The following is a 12220-nucleotide window of genomic DNA, read 5'->3' on the forward strand; positions in this document are numbered from 1 at the left end:
CACTCCTATCAGATAAAAACAAGAAGTGGGCACGCAATCACCAACACTAGACAATTGAGTAGTGATAAAACATCGCCTGGAACATGACAACGAGTTCAGTTTACTTGAGTGGCCTGCGCAGTCCCCAAACCTCAACCCAATTGATCATCTTCGGGATGAGATGGAACGGGCTGTTCGCAGCATGAATGTACCTCCGTCCAATCTGCAACAACTGCGTGATGCCATCGCATCAGCATGGATGAACATCCCTGTGCAACGCTTCTGACACCTTGTAGAATTCCCCGAATAATTCAAGCTGTTCTGGAGGCAAAGGGGTGTCCGACTCGGTACTAGATGGGTGTACCTAATAAACTGACCAGCGAGTGTATATTTGTACATATGTACTGTACCTACTGTATAGCTACACTATATATTCAAAAGTATATGGACACCCCTTCTAATTAGTGGATTCGGCTATTTCAGCCACACCCGTTGCTGACAGGTGTATAACCTCAAGCACACAGCCATGAAATCGCCATAGACAAACATTGGCATTAGAATCACCTTACTGAAGAGCTCAGTGACTTTCAACGTGGCACCATCATATGATGCCACTTTTCCAACAAGTCAGTTTGTAAAATTTCTGCCATGGGCAGAAGCTGCCCAGGTCAACTGTAAGTGCTGTTATTGTGAAGTGGAAACGTCTAGGAGCGACAGCAGCTCAGCCGCGAAGTGGTAGGCCACTCAAGCTCACAGAATGGGACCACTGAGTGCTGAAGCATTTAACATGTAAAAACCATCTGTCCTCGGTTGCAACACTCACTACCCTGTTCCAAACTGCCTCTGGAAGCAACGTCAGCACAACAACTGTTTGGGAGCTTCATGAAATTGGTTTCCATGGCTGAGCAGCCGCACACAAGCCTACGATCAACATGAGCAATGCCAAGCAATGCCAAGCATCGGCTGGAGTGGTGTAAAGCTCGCCGTCATTCATCTCGCTGCCATTCGAAACGAATTCTCTGGAGTGAGTCACATTTCACCATCTGGAGGTCCAGCGGACAAATCTGGGTTTGGCGGATGCCAGGACACAGTACCTGCCCGAATGCATAGTGCCAACTGTAAAGTTTGGTGGAGCAGGAATAATGGTCTAGGGGTGTGGTCATGACTGTCCATGAGAATCCAAATAGGTCAGATCAGGTTTGCAATTAATAACTTCAATCAGACCCCCTCTCACTCGTAGATGGGGAAGGAAAGAACTTGTGGGGATTAACAAATCACGTCTTGTTGTAAATCAAGGGAGAAGATCCATGCCAGTGCTCTCAAAATTCACCCAAAGAATGTGCTTTGTCTCAACAGACCTTTTTCCCACTGAAACACGAACACTTTCAAAAACGAATACTGGAACAATATTTCGAACATAGAACGTGGGGAATGGTCCGAGGCGATCTATAAAACACTAATATAATTTGTTTGTTTGTTATTTTGTGATGTCATTAAAAATGTTATAAAGGAAATACTGTAACTTGAAATGTACACACACTACATAGCTGAAGTTTCCATACTATGGGTTGTGCATGTAATATGATAAATTATAAGTGTTTTTGTTAAGAGAGGGATGTGATTTGAGAAGCTATAAGAGATCATGGTTTTCCATAACTTTGCACAGTGAGTAGTCACCACCCCAAAGTGAGGTCAGAGAGCGTGTCAGCCTGCCTGAAACGCCTCTTTCGAGCAAAAGGTACAAATGATGGGTTAAGAAAAAAACACATTGAACCATAAAAAGCGAGAAGCGGAAGCTTTTTTTTTAAATGGTTTGAACTTTGAATCTCAACACAAGGTGGAGAAGATAAACTCACCTCCCGGACAACCACTGGTACGGCTGATTAGCTGTCCTAAGTAAAGTATCTTTGAAAGCGAATTTAAGTAAGACCATCTCGTTACTCTGCTCAAACTATAATTTTATGCTACTCTCATCACCCCATTGGGGAACCATCGATACAGCTGGCTAAGCCTATTTTCAAAGAAGCATCTTCAAGAGCAAATGGAAGGAAAATCCACTCTGTAGTTCTTTTCAGGACTGCATGACAAGTCACCAGATACCAGACAACTACGAAGAAGAACAAGAGTTGGAACCATTTCGGACAATCAGAGCCTTACAAGCGTGCCGCGAAAAGGCCCAACATCCTTTCCAAGGCTGCCCCGTTCACCGAGAGACCACCGGCGAACCCAGGCATTGTCACGTTCTGACCTTAGTTCCTTTGTTATGTCTTTATTTTAGTTTGGTTAGGGCGTGAGTTGGGTTGGGCATTCTATGTTGTTTTTTCTATGTTTTGTTCTATTGTTCTATTTCTATGTGTTTGGCCTAGTATGGTTCTCAATCAGAGGCAGGTGTCAGTCGTTGTCTCTGATTGGAAGCCATATTTAGGTATCCTGTTTGTCATTGTGTGTTGTGGGTGATTATTTTCTGTTTGCTGTTTCTCCGTACAGGAGTGTTCGTTTGTCGTTATATTGTTTTTGTTCAGTGTTCAGTATTTCGTATTAAAACAATATGGACACTTACCACGCTGTGCATTGGTCCTCCTCTTCTTCCAACCATGACAAGCATTACAGAATCACCCACCAACCAAGGACCAAGCAGCGTGGTAAATTGGAGCAGTGCAATCTATTGCAAACCGGACTATGTAACAACCTGGGAGGAAAAGAGAGGTGGTCGATCGATCCAGGGCGAGTGCCGGAGCCCGCCTGGGATTCTCTGGAACAGTGCGAGGAGGGATACAGGAGAATGGAGTTGGTGACAAGAACACGGCAGCGCAACAGGCACGAGAGGCAGCCCCCAAATTTTGGGGGGGGTGGAACACGGGGAGTGTGGCAGAGTCAGGTTGGAGACCTGAGCCCACTCCTCGTGCTTATTGTAAGCAGCGCGTTACTGGTCAGGCACTATGTTATGCGGTTAAGCGCACGGTGTCGCCAGTACGCGTCCATAGCCCGGTGCGCTATAGGACAGCCCCCCGAAAGTGTCATGCGAGTGTGGGCATCCAGCCAGGGCGTATTGTGCCTGCTCAGCGTGTCTGGTCTCCGGTACGCCGTTTCGGTCCAGGGTATCCTGCGCCGGCTCTGCGGGCTGTGTCTCCGGGGCGCTGGGAGGGTGCAGTGCGTCCTATGCCTGCGCTTCGCTCGTGCCAGGCGAATGTGGGAGTTGAGCCTAAGGGAGAGGTGCGCGTAGTATGCACTAGATCTCCAGTGCTCACCCACAGCCCGGTTCAACCTGTGCCTGCACTCTGGAGGGTCCGGGCTAGAGTAGTCATCCAGCCTGGGGGAGTGGTGCCAAGGCTACGCACCAAAGCTCCAGTGCTCCCCCACAGCCCGGTCCTTCCGGTGCCTCCTCCAAGCACCAGGCCTCCTGCAGGTCTCCCCAGCCTGGTGGGTCCTGTGGCAGCCCCACGCACCAGGTTGTCTCTCCGTCTCCTCCCTCCAGGTTCTCTCTCCAGGCCAGAGCCGCCCGTCTGTCCTGAGCTGCCTGAGCCGCCCGTCTGTCCTGAGCCACCTGAGCCGCCCGTCTGTCCTGAGCCGCCTGAACCGCCCGTCTGTCCTGAGCCGCCTGAGCCGCCCATCTGTCCTGAGCCGCCTGAGCCGCCCGTCTGACCTGAGCCGCCTGAGCAGCCCTTTAGTCAGGAGCCGCCTGAGCCGCCCTTTAGTCAGGAGCTGCCTGAGCCGCCCTTCAGTCAGGAGCCGCCTGAGCCGACCTTCAGTCAGGAGCCGCCTGAGCCCCCCTTCAGTCAGGAGCCGCCTGAGCCGCCCTTCAGTCAGGAGGCGCCCGTCAGTCCAGAGGCGCCCGTCAGTCCAGAGGCGCCCCTCAGTCCAGTGGTGCCCTTTACTAAGGTGTCCAATCCAGGGTCGGTGACGAGGGTCGCCGCTCCTAAGGTGTCACAGAAGTGGGCCGAGACTATGGTGGAGTGGGGTCCTCGTCCCGCTCCAGAGCCGCCACCGCGGTAAATGCCCACCCAGACCCTCCCCTATAGGTTCAGGTTTTGCGGCCGGAGTACGCACCTTTGGGGGGGGGGGTAATGTCACGTTCTGACCTTAGTTCCTTTGTTATGTCTTTATTTTAGTTTGGTCAGGGCGTGAGTTGGGGTGGGCATTCTATGTTTTTTCTATGTTTTGTTCTATTGTTCTATTTCTATGTGTTTGGCCTAGTATGGTTCTCAATCAGAGGCAGGTGTCAGTCGTTGTCTCTGATTGGGAGCCATATTTAGGTAGCCTGTTTGTCATTGTGTGTTGTGGGTTATTATTTTCTGTTTGCTGTTTCTCCGTACAGGAGTGTTCGTTTGTCGTTATATTGTTTTTGTTCAGTGTTCAGTATTTCGTATTAAAACAATATGGACACTTACCACGCTGCGCATTGGTCCTCCTCTTCTTCCAACCACGACAAGCGTTACAGGCATTTCATGTATGTCACGCACTGATTTGTTTCACCTGTGATTGTCCCCAGCCCCTCCAGGTGTCGCTTATTTTCCCCAGTGTATTTATCCCTGTGTTTCCTGTCTCTCTGTACCAGTTTTTCTTGTATATCAAGTCAAGTCAACCAGCGTGTTTTGACCATACTCCTTTTCTATTCTCTTCTAACAGACCTCCCTGTTCTGACCCCTGCCTGACTCTGGACTACTTTCCTGCCTGCCTGATCATCATGCCTACCCTGACCTTGATTCTGCCTGCCCTTCGGTACCTATTGGACTTGATTTGGTTTTGACCTTTTTGCCCATCCACGACCATTCTCTTGCCTACCCCTTTGGATTAATAAACATTGTAAGACTCCAACCATCTGCCTCCTGTGTCTGCATCTGGGTCTCGCCTTGTGCATTAATAATGTAAATACATTAATGAATTCTTTCTCAAAGTGTGCGGCAGTTCGTGTGCAAAGTATGTGGTTACTTGAGATGAGAGTAGTTTCTGAATGTGGCAATGTTATTAAGTGTCTCTGTCCCTCTCTCTCCCTCTCCATCTCTTCTTTAACAAGCATCCATGTTGTTGTCATTTCGCTAGGGACCTGTTTTCAGCGTATTCCGTCTCCCATCAATAACCGGTGCAGAGTGTGTGTGTGTTTATCCTGTGTTCCCATTTAATTAGCTAGTAAATAAATAATTAACCAAACCAATTTGTGTAGTACAGAATCATAAGTAAGGCTTGGGTTTATGCAGATGCAAGGAGGTTACGACTGTTCAGAATGATGATATGATACGAGGTCATGATTAATAAGTTGACTGTTTATAGATGTAATAGGTAAAAACCTTTTAGAGTTTAATTCTGTGACATGGTGAGGTTGTACCCAGGTGCAGAGAAGAGACCAGACGAGGAATCAGTGGTTAAGGATAAACATAATACTTCACTGAGAAATGGTAATAGAAGGATCACAGTAACACATGGAACAACAAACTCATGAGACAAACGCACACGGCAAATAATTCAAGCTTCAGCAAAGGACAACAGAAAGCACACCTCTCATAATGAGTAAATAGGACACACCTGAGCGTCGTTAATGTCTCTAGGTTGGTTTCTGCCATCCTCTGGTGACAGGTGGAACCATGACAAATTCAGGAGATGGTAACTCTTTAAAGAATCGCTCTCGTAGTGTCCCAGGTCCTAATGAGTTAAATGTAACATGATTAATTTAATTGGGTAACAATTAAACATAGTTAATTAGATAAATAACAGTCTTCAGATACATGTTAAAGTCAAGTCATGACACTGTTTTTCATGGTTTAGTTTAGGCCCCTTAGTTCCAATGTTCTCTGGAGATTGCATGGCTGTGCGCTCGATTTTATACACCTGTCGGACATGGGTGTGGCTGAACTAGCCGAATCCACCAATTTGAAGGGGTGTCCACATATGTTTGTATATACACAGTGCCATCGGAAAGTATTCAGACCCTTTGACTTTTTCCTCATTTTGTTAAGTTACAGCCTTATTTTAAAATATATATTTTTTTAAATCCCTCATCAATTTACACACAATACCCCATAATGACAAAGCAAAAACAGTATTTTATACATTTTTGCTAATTTATTTAAAAAAATGTAAACTGAAATATCACATTAACATAAGTATTCAGACCCTTTACTCAGTACTTTGTTGAAGTACCTTTGGCAGAGATTACAGCCTAGAGTCTTCTTGGGGATGACGCTACAAGCTTGGCACACCTGTATTTGGGGTGTTTCTCCCATTCTTCTCTGCAGATCCTCTCAAGCTCTGTCAGGTTGGATGGGGAGCGTTGCTGCACAGCTATTTTCAGGTCTCTCCAGAGATGTTCGATCGGGTTCAAGTCCGGGCTCTAGCTGGGCCATTCAAGGACATTCAGAGACTTGTCCTGAAACCACTCCTGCATTGTGTTGGCTGTGTGCTTAGGTTCATTGTCCTGTTGGAAGGTGAACCATCGCCCAGTCAGAGGTCCTGAGCTCTCTGGCGCAGGTTTTCATCAAGGATCTCTCTGTACTTTGCTCCATTCATCTTTGCCTCGAATCCTGACTAGTCTCCCAGTCCCTGCCGCTCCATTCGTCTGTGTTTCAGTATGATATGTTGGATAAAGGAATAAAGACAGACACCAATGTCAAGTTCAATAGCCTTGTTCATGCATTGTACAAATCCCTACACGCGGAGTCCGGGGAACAGTCCGGCTAGTCGATTACCTATCAACTAGACTCCGTAACATCATCCTTTTCAATAGAAAGTGCAAACATAATGGCATAACATTAAGTTCTTAACAGTTCTTAACAGTTCATAACAATTGAAAAAGCATGACATTTTCTTTTTACTTCAGTTGTCATCTTCCTTTTTTTATAAACAGAGGACAAGTTAACACAGTCTCTTGCTTACAGAGTAAGCCTGTCCGGTGGCTTGCACAGCCGACCCACCCGTGAGTAAGTATTGGCTCTGACAGGGGTAGCATTAGGGCCACGAGCTGGAGAGCTTGGTGGGGTAGAAGCCTCACCTTCAGTTGGCTCATGTCTCAATTCTGCGCCCCTTACCCTTAGGCCTGGACTGTGATCCAGCTCATCTAGGTGAGTGTATGGCGTGTTCTGGTTTGTATGCTCTGCTACACGCAGATCCACCCGATTGTGACGATAGAGGGAGCCAGCAACATCCACCAGGTAAGAACGTGGTGCAACTCTCTGTAGGCACGTGCCCAGCCTCCAAAGTCCTGTGTGGTCTCCCGGCAGCGGTTTCATCCTTATCGCTTCACCCACCTCCAGCTCTGGTAGGTCTCGAGCAGTCCGGTCGTAGAAACACTTAGCGAGCTGCTTTCTGTGACGCAGTTTGTCCGTGACGCCAACCATGACGCAGGGCTCAAGTAGCTTGTTAGCTACGGGGATGGTAGTCTTCAGACGTCTGGACAGAAGGTGTTGTGCTGGGCTGCTGTCCATGTTTTTGGTGAGTGTGTTCCTCCACTGTAAGATCGCTTTCCATGGGTTGTTGCTGTCGCGCAAGGCCCTGCTTAACATTTTTTTGCAATCTTGACAGATGATTCTGCCTTGCCATTTGCTTTTGGGTGTCTTGGAGAGGAGGTCACGTGGTCAAACTCCCATTCTGAGGCGAAACGCTTGAACTGTGAAGTGAATTGTGGGCCATTGTCCATGATTTCCTTGTCAGACTGACCTTGCCTTGCAAACTGCGCCTTGCAGTGCTTTATGACCGTCTCTGCAGACAAGTCAGGGAGCAGTTCAATTGATTGAGTGTAATCTGGCCCAGGGGTGTGAAGGTGAATGGAAAGGCACTGGAGCGACGAACCGCCCTTGCGGTCTCTGCCTGGCCGGTTCCCCTCTCTCCACTGGGATTCTCTGCCTCTAACCCTATTACGGGGGCTGAGTCACTGGCTTACTGGTGCTCTTCCATGCTGTCGCTAGGAGGGGTGCGTAACTTGAGTGGGTTGAGTCACTGACGTGATCTTCCTGTCCGGGTTTGAGGCCGCCCTTAGGTTCATGCCATGGGGCAGATCTTCGTGGGCTGTACTAGGCCTTGTCTCAGGGTAGTAAGTTGGTGGTTTGAAGATATCATTCTAGTGGTGTGGGGTCTGTGCTTTGGCAAAGTGGGTGGGGTTATATCCTGCCTGGTTGGCCCTGTCCGGGGGTATAGTCGGACAGGGCCACAGTGTCTCCCAACCCCTCCTGTCTCAGCCTCCAGTATTTATGCTGCAGAGGGGATCTTCGACAGAGGGGATCAAGTTTATTCTATAACAATTTACATGAAGGAAGGCTTGCCACAAGAAGTCGCTAGAGCGCGATGAGCCAAGTAAAGTCCCCCTGGCCAAACCCTCCCCTAACCTGGACGACGCTGGGCCAATTGTGCTATTGGACTCCCGATCACAGCCGGTTGTGATACAGCCCGGGATCGAACCCGGGTCTGTAGTGACACTTCTAGCACTGCGATGAAGTGCCTTAGACCGCTGCGCCACTCGGGGGGCCCACAAGTGGCATTTTAACCAAATAGGAGAATGGTTAAATTTGCATTTAGAGCATTTAGGGGGCGCTCATGTCTCATGCAGTCCCCCAATCCGGCATCTTTCTTCTATCCCCCACGGTAGGCGTACCAGAGGAGAGCGGTTTATACAGCAAGATAGCTACGCTAATGTTGCCAAAATTTTACTGTAGGGTGTCAGCAAATATAATTCTCAGTTTAGTCTATTCATCTATGGCAAAGATACTTATATGTTTCCCCTTTCAGCTGTGTCTGGTGTTAGCTAGTTACTGGCTAGCTAGGTCTTCAGTGCGAGCATATGTATTCACCTCGTTTGCTATGAAGCCCCTAAATAAGATCTGGTGCAACCAATTACCTTCAGAAGTCACATAATTAGTTAAATAAAGTCCACCTGTGTGCAATCTAAGTGTCACATAATCTGTCACATGATCTCAGTATATATACACCTGTTCTGAAAGGCCCCAGAGTCTGCAACACCACTAAGCAAAGGGCACTACCAAGCAAACGGCACCATGAAGACCAAGGAGCACTCCAAACAGGTCAGGGACAAAGTTGTTGTCACGTTCCTGACCTATTTCTGTTAGTTTGTTGTATGTGTTAGTTGGTCAGGACGTGAGGTTGGGTGGGCATTCTATGTTTTCTGTTTCTGTGTTGGTTTTGGGTTGCCTGGTATGGCTCTTAATTAGAGGCAGGTGTTTGGCGTTCCTCTAATTAAGAGTCATATTTAGGTAGGCGTTGTCACAGTGTTCGTTGTGGGTGATTGTCTTCCGTGTCTGTGTTTGTACACCACGCGGGACTGTTTACGGTTTGTTCGGTTTGTGTAGCCTATGTTCCTATTCGTGCGTTTTCTTGTTTTATGTAAGTACGTCGTCTAGGTCTGTCTACACCGTTTGTTGTTTTTGTTAGTTTAATCAAGTTCGTGTTTTCGTTAATAAAATATGTCATTTCACTACGCTGCGCCTTGGTTCCCTCAATACTCCTCCTCTTCAGATGAAGAGGAGGAGGACTGCCGTTACAGAATCACCCACCAAATCTCCAGAACCAAGCAGCGGAGTAAACGGAGTAAGGGACAGAAAGAGAAGGAGGAATGGACTTGGGACGATGTATTGGACGGGAAAGGTTGCTACACATGGGAGGAGATCCTGGCTGGTAGGGATCGCCTCCCATGGGAACAGCTGGAGGCACTGAGGAGAGCAGAGGCAACCGGAGAAGGGTACCGGAGTTATGAGGGAACGCGTCTTGCACGGAAGCCCAAAAAGCCCGTGAGTAACACCCAAAAATTTCTTGGGGGGGGGCTAAGAGGTAGTGGGCCAAGGGCAGGTAGGAGACCTGCGCCCACTTCCCAGGCTTACCGTGGAGAGCGGGAGTACGGGCAGGCGCCGTGTTACGCAGTAGAGCGCACGGTGTCTCCTGTACGAGTGCATAGCCCAGTGCGGGTTATTCCACCTCCCCGCACTGGTAGGGCTAGATTGGGTATTGAGCCAGGTGTCATGAGGCCGGCTCAACGCGTCTGGTCTCCAGTGCGTCTCCTCGGGCCGGCATACATGGCACCTGCCTTACGCATGGTTTCCCCGGTTCGCCTACATAGGCCGGTGCGGGTTATTCCACCTCCCCGCACTGGTCGGGCGACCGGGAGTATTCAACCAGGTAAGGTTGGGCAGGCTCAATGCTCAAGAGTGCCAGTACGCCTCCACGGTCCGGTATTTCCGGCGCCACCTCCCCGCCCCAGCCTAGTACCTACAGTGCCTACACTACGCACTAGGCTACCAGTGCGTCTCCTGAGCCCTGTTCCTCCTCCACGCACTCTCCCTGTAGTGCGTGTATCCAGTTCGGTGCCTCCAGTTCCGGCACCACGCACTAAGCCTCCTGTGCGTCTCCAGAGCCCTGTACACACTGTTTCTTCTCCCCCTACTAATCCTGATGTGCTTGTCCTCAGCCCGGTGTCACCAGTGCCGGTACCACGCACCAGGTATAGAGTGGGCTTTGAGAGTACAGTGTGCCCTGTCCCTGCTCCCCACACTAGTATGAAGGTGCGTATCCTTAGCCCGGTGCCTCCAGTTCCGGCACCACGCACCAGGTCTACTGTGCGCCTTATCTGGCCAGAGCCATCCGTCTCACCAGCGCCATCTGAGCCATCCGTCTCACCAGCGCCATCTGAGCCATCCGTCTCCCCAGCGCCATCTGAGCCATCCGTCTCCCCAGCGCCGTCTGAGCCATCCGTCTGCAATGAGCCTGCAAAGCCGCCCGTCTGCCATGAGCCTGCAAAGCCGCCCGTCTGCCATGAGCCTACAGAGCCGTCCGCCAGACAGGAGCCGCTAGAGCCGCCCGCCAGACAGGAGCCGCTAGAGCCGCCCGCCAGACAGGAGCCGCTAGAGCCGCCCGCCAGACAGGAGCCGCTAGAGTCGCCCGTCAGACAGGATCTGCCAGAGCCGCCAACCAGACAGGATCTGCCAGAGCCGCCAACCAGACAGGATCTGCCAGAGCCGCCAACCAGACAGGATCTGCCAGAGCCGCCAACCAGACAGGATCTGCCAGAGCCGTCAGCCAGCCATGAGCGTCGAGAGCCGTCAGCCAGCCATGAGCGTCGAGAGCCGTCAGCCAGCCATGAGCGTCGAGAGCCGTCAGCCAGCCATGAGCGTCGAGAGCCGTCAGCCAGCCATGAGCGTCGAGAGCCGTCAGCCAGCCATGAGCGTCGAGAGCCGTCAGCCAGCCATGAGCGTCGAGAGCCGTCAGCCAGCCATGAGCGTCGAGAGCCGTCAGCCAGCCATGAGCGTCGAGAGCCGTCAGCCAGCCATGAGCGTCGAGAGCCGTCAGCCAGCCATGAGCGTCGAGAGCCGTCAGCCAGCCATGAGCGTCGAGAGCCGTCAGCCTGCCATGAGCGTCCAGATTCGTCAGTCAGCCATGAGCTGCCCTTCAGCCAGAAACGGCTATATACCCAGAACTGCCCCTCAGTCCAGAGCTGTCTCTCTGTCCGGAGCTGCCTTTCAGTCCGGAGTTGCCCCTCTATCATGTTCTCCCTCTCTATCTTGATCTACCTCTTTATTCTTATCTATCCCTCTGTCTGGTGCTATCCCTCTGTCTTGATCAATCTCTCTGTCCCGGTGCTGTCCCTGTCATTTATGTTACTAAGAGGATTTTGTGGGGGTAAATTGAGGGTGGACATTTGTAGGGGGAGAGGGAGGCTAGGATTGATTATGGTGGGGTGGGGACCTCGCCCGGAGCCTGAGCCACCACCGTGGTCAGATGCCCACCCAGACCCTCCCCTAGACTTTGTGCTGGTGCGCCCGGAGTTCGCACCTTATGGGGGGGGTTATGTCACGTTCCTGACCTATTTCTGTTAGTTTGTTGTATGTGTTAGTTGGTCAGGACGTGAGGTTGGGTGGGCATTCTATGTTTTCTGTTTCTGTGTTGGTTTTGGGTTGCCTGGTATGGCTCTTAATTAGAGGCAGGTGTTTGGCGTTCCTCTAATTAAGAGTCATATTTAGGTAGGCGTTGTCACAGTGTTCGTTGTGGGTGATTGTCTTCCGTGTCTGTGTTTGTACACCACGCGGGACTGTTTACGGTTTGTTCGGTTTGTGTAGCCTATGTTCCTATTCGTGCGTTTTCTTGTTTTATGTAAGTACGTCGTCTAGGTCTGTCTACACCGTTTGTTGTTTTTGTTAGTTTAATCAAGTTCGTGTTTTCGTTAATAAAATATGTCATTTCACTACGCTGCGCCTTGGTTCCCTCAATACTCCTCCTCTTCAGATGAAGAGGAGGAGGACTGCCGTTACAG

This window comes from Salvelinus namaycush, chromosome 8 (genome assembly GCF_016432855.1).
Source record: "Salvelinus namaycush isolate Seneca chromosome 8, SaNama_1.0, whole genome shotgun sequence".
In the NCBI taxonomy this organism is placed as follows: Eukaryota; Metazoa; Chordata; class Actinopteri; order Salmoniformes; family Salmonidae; genus Salvelinus; species Salvelinus namaycush.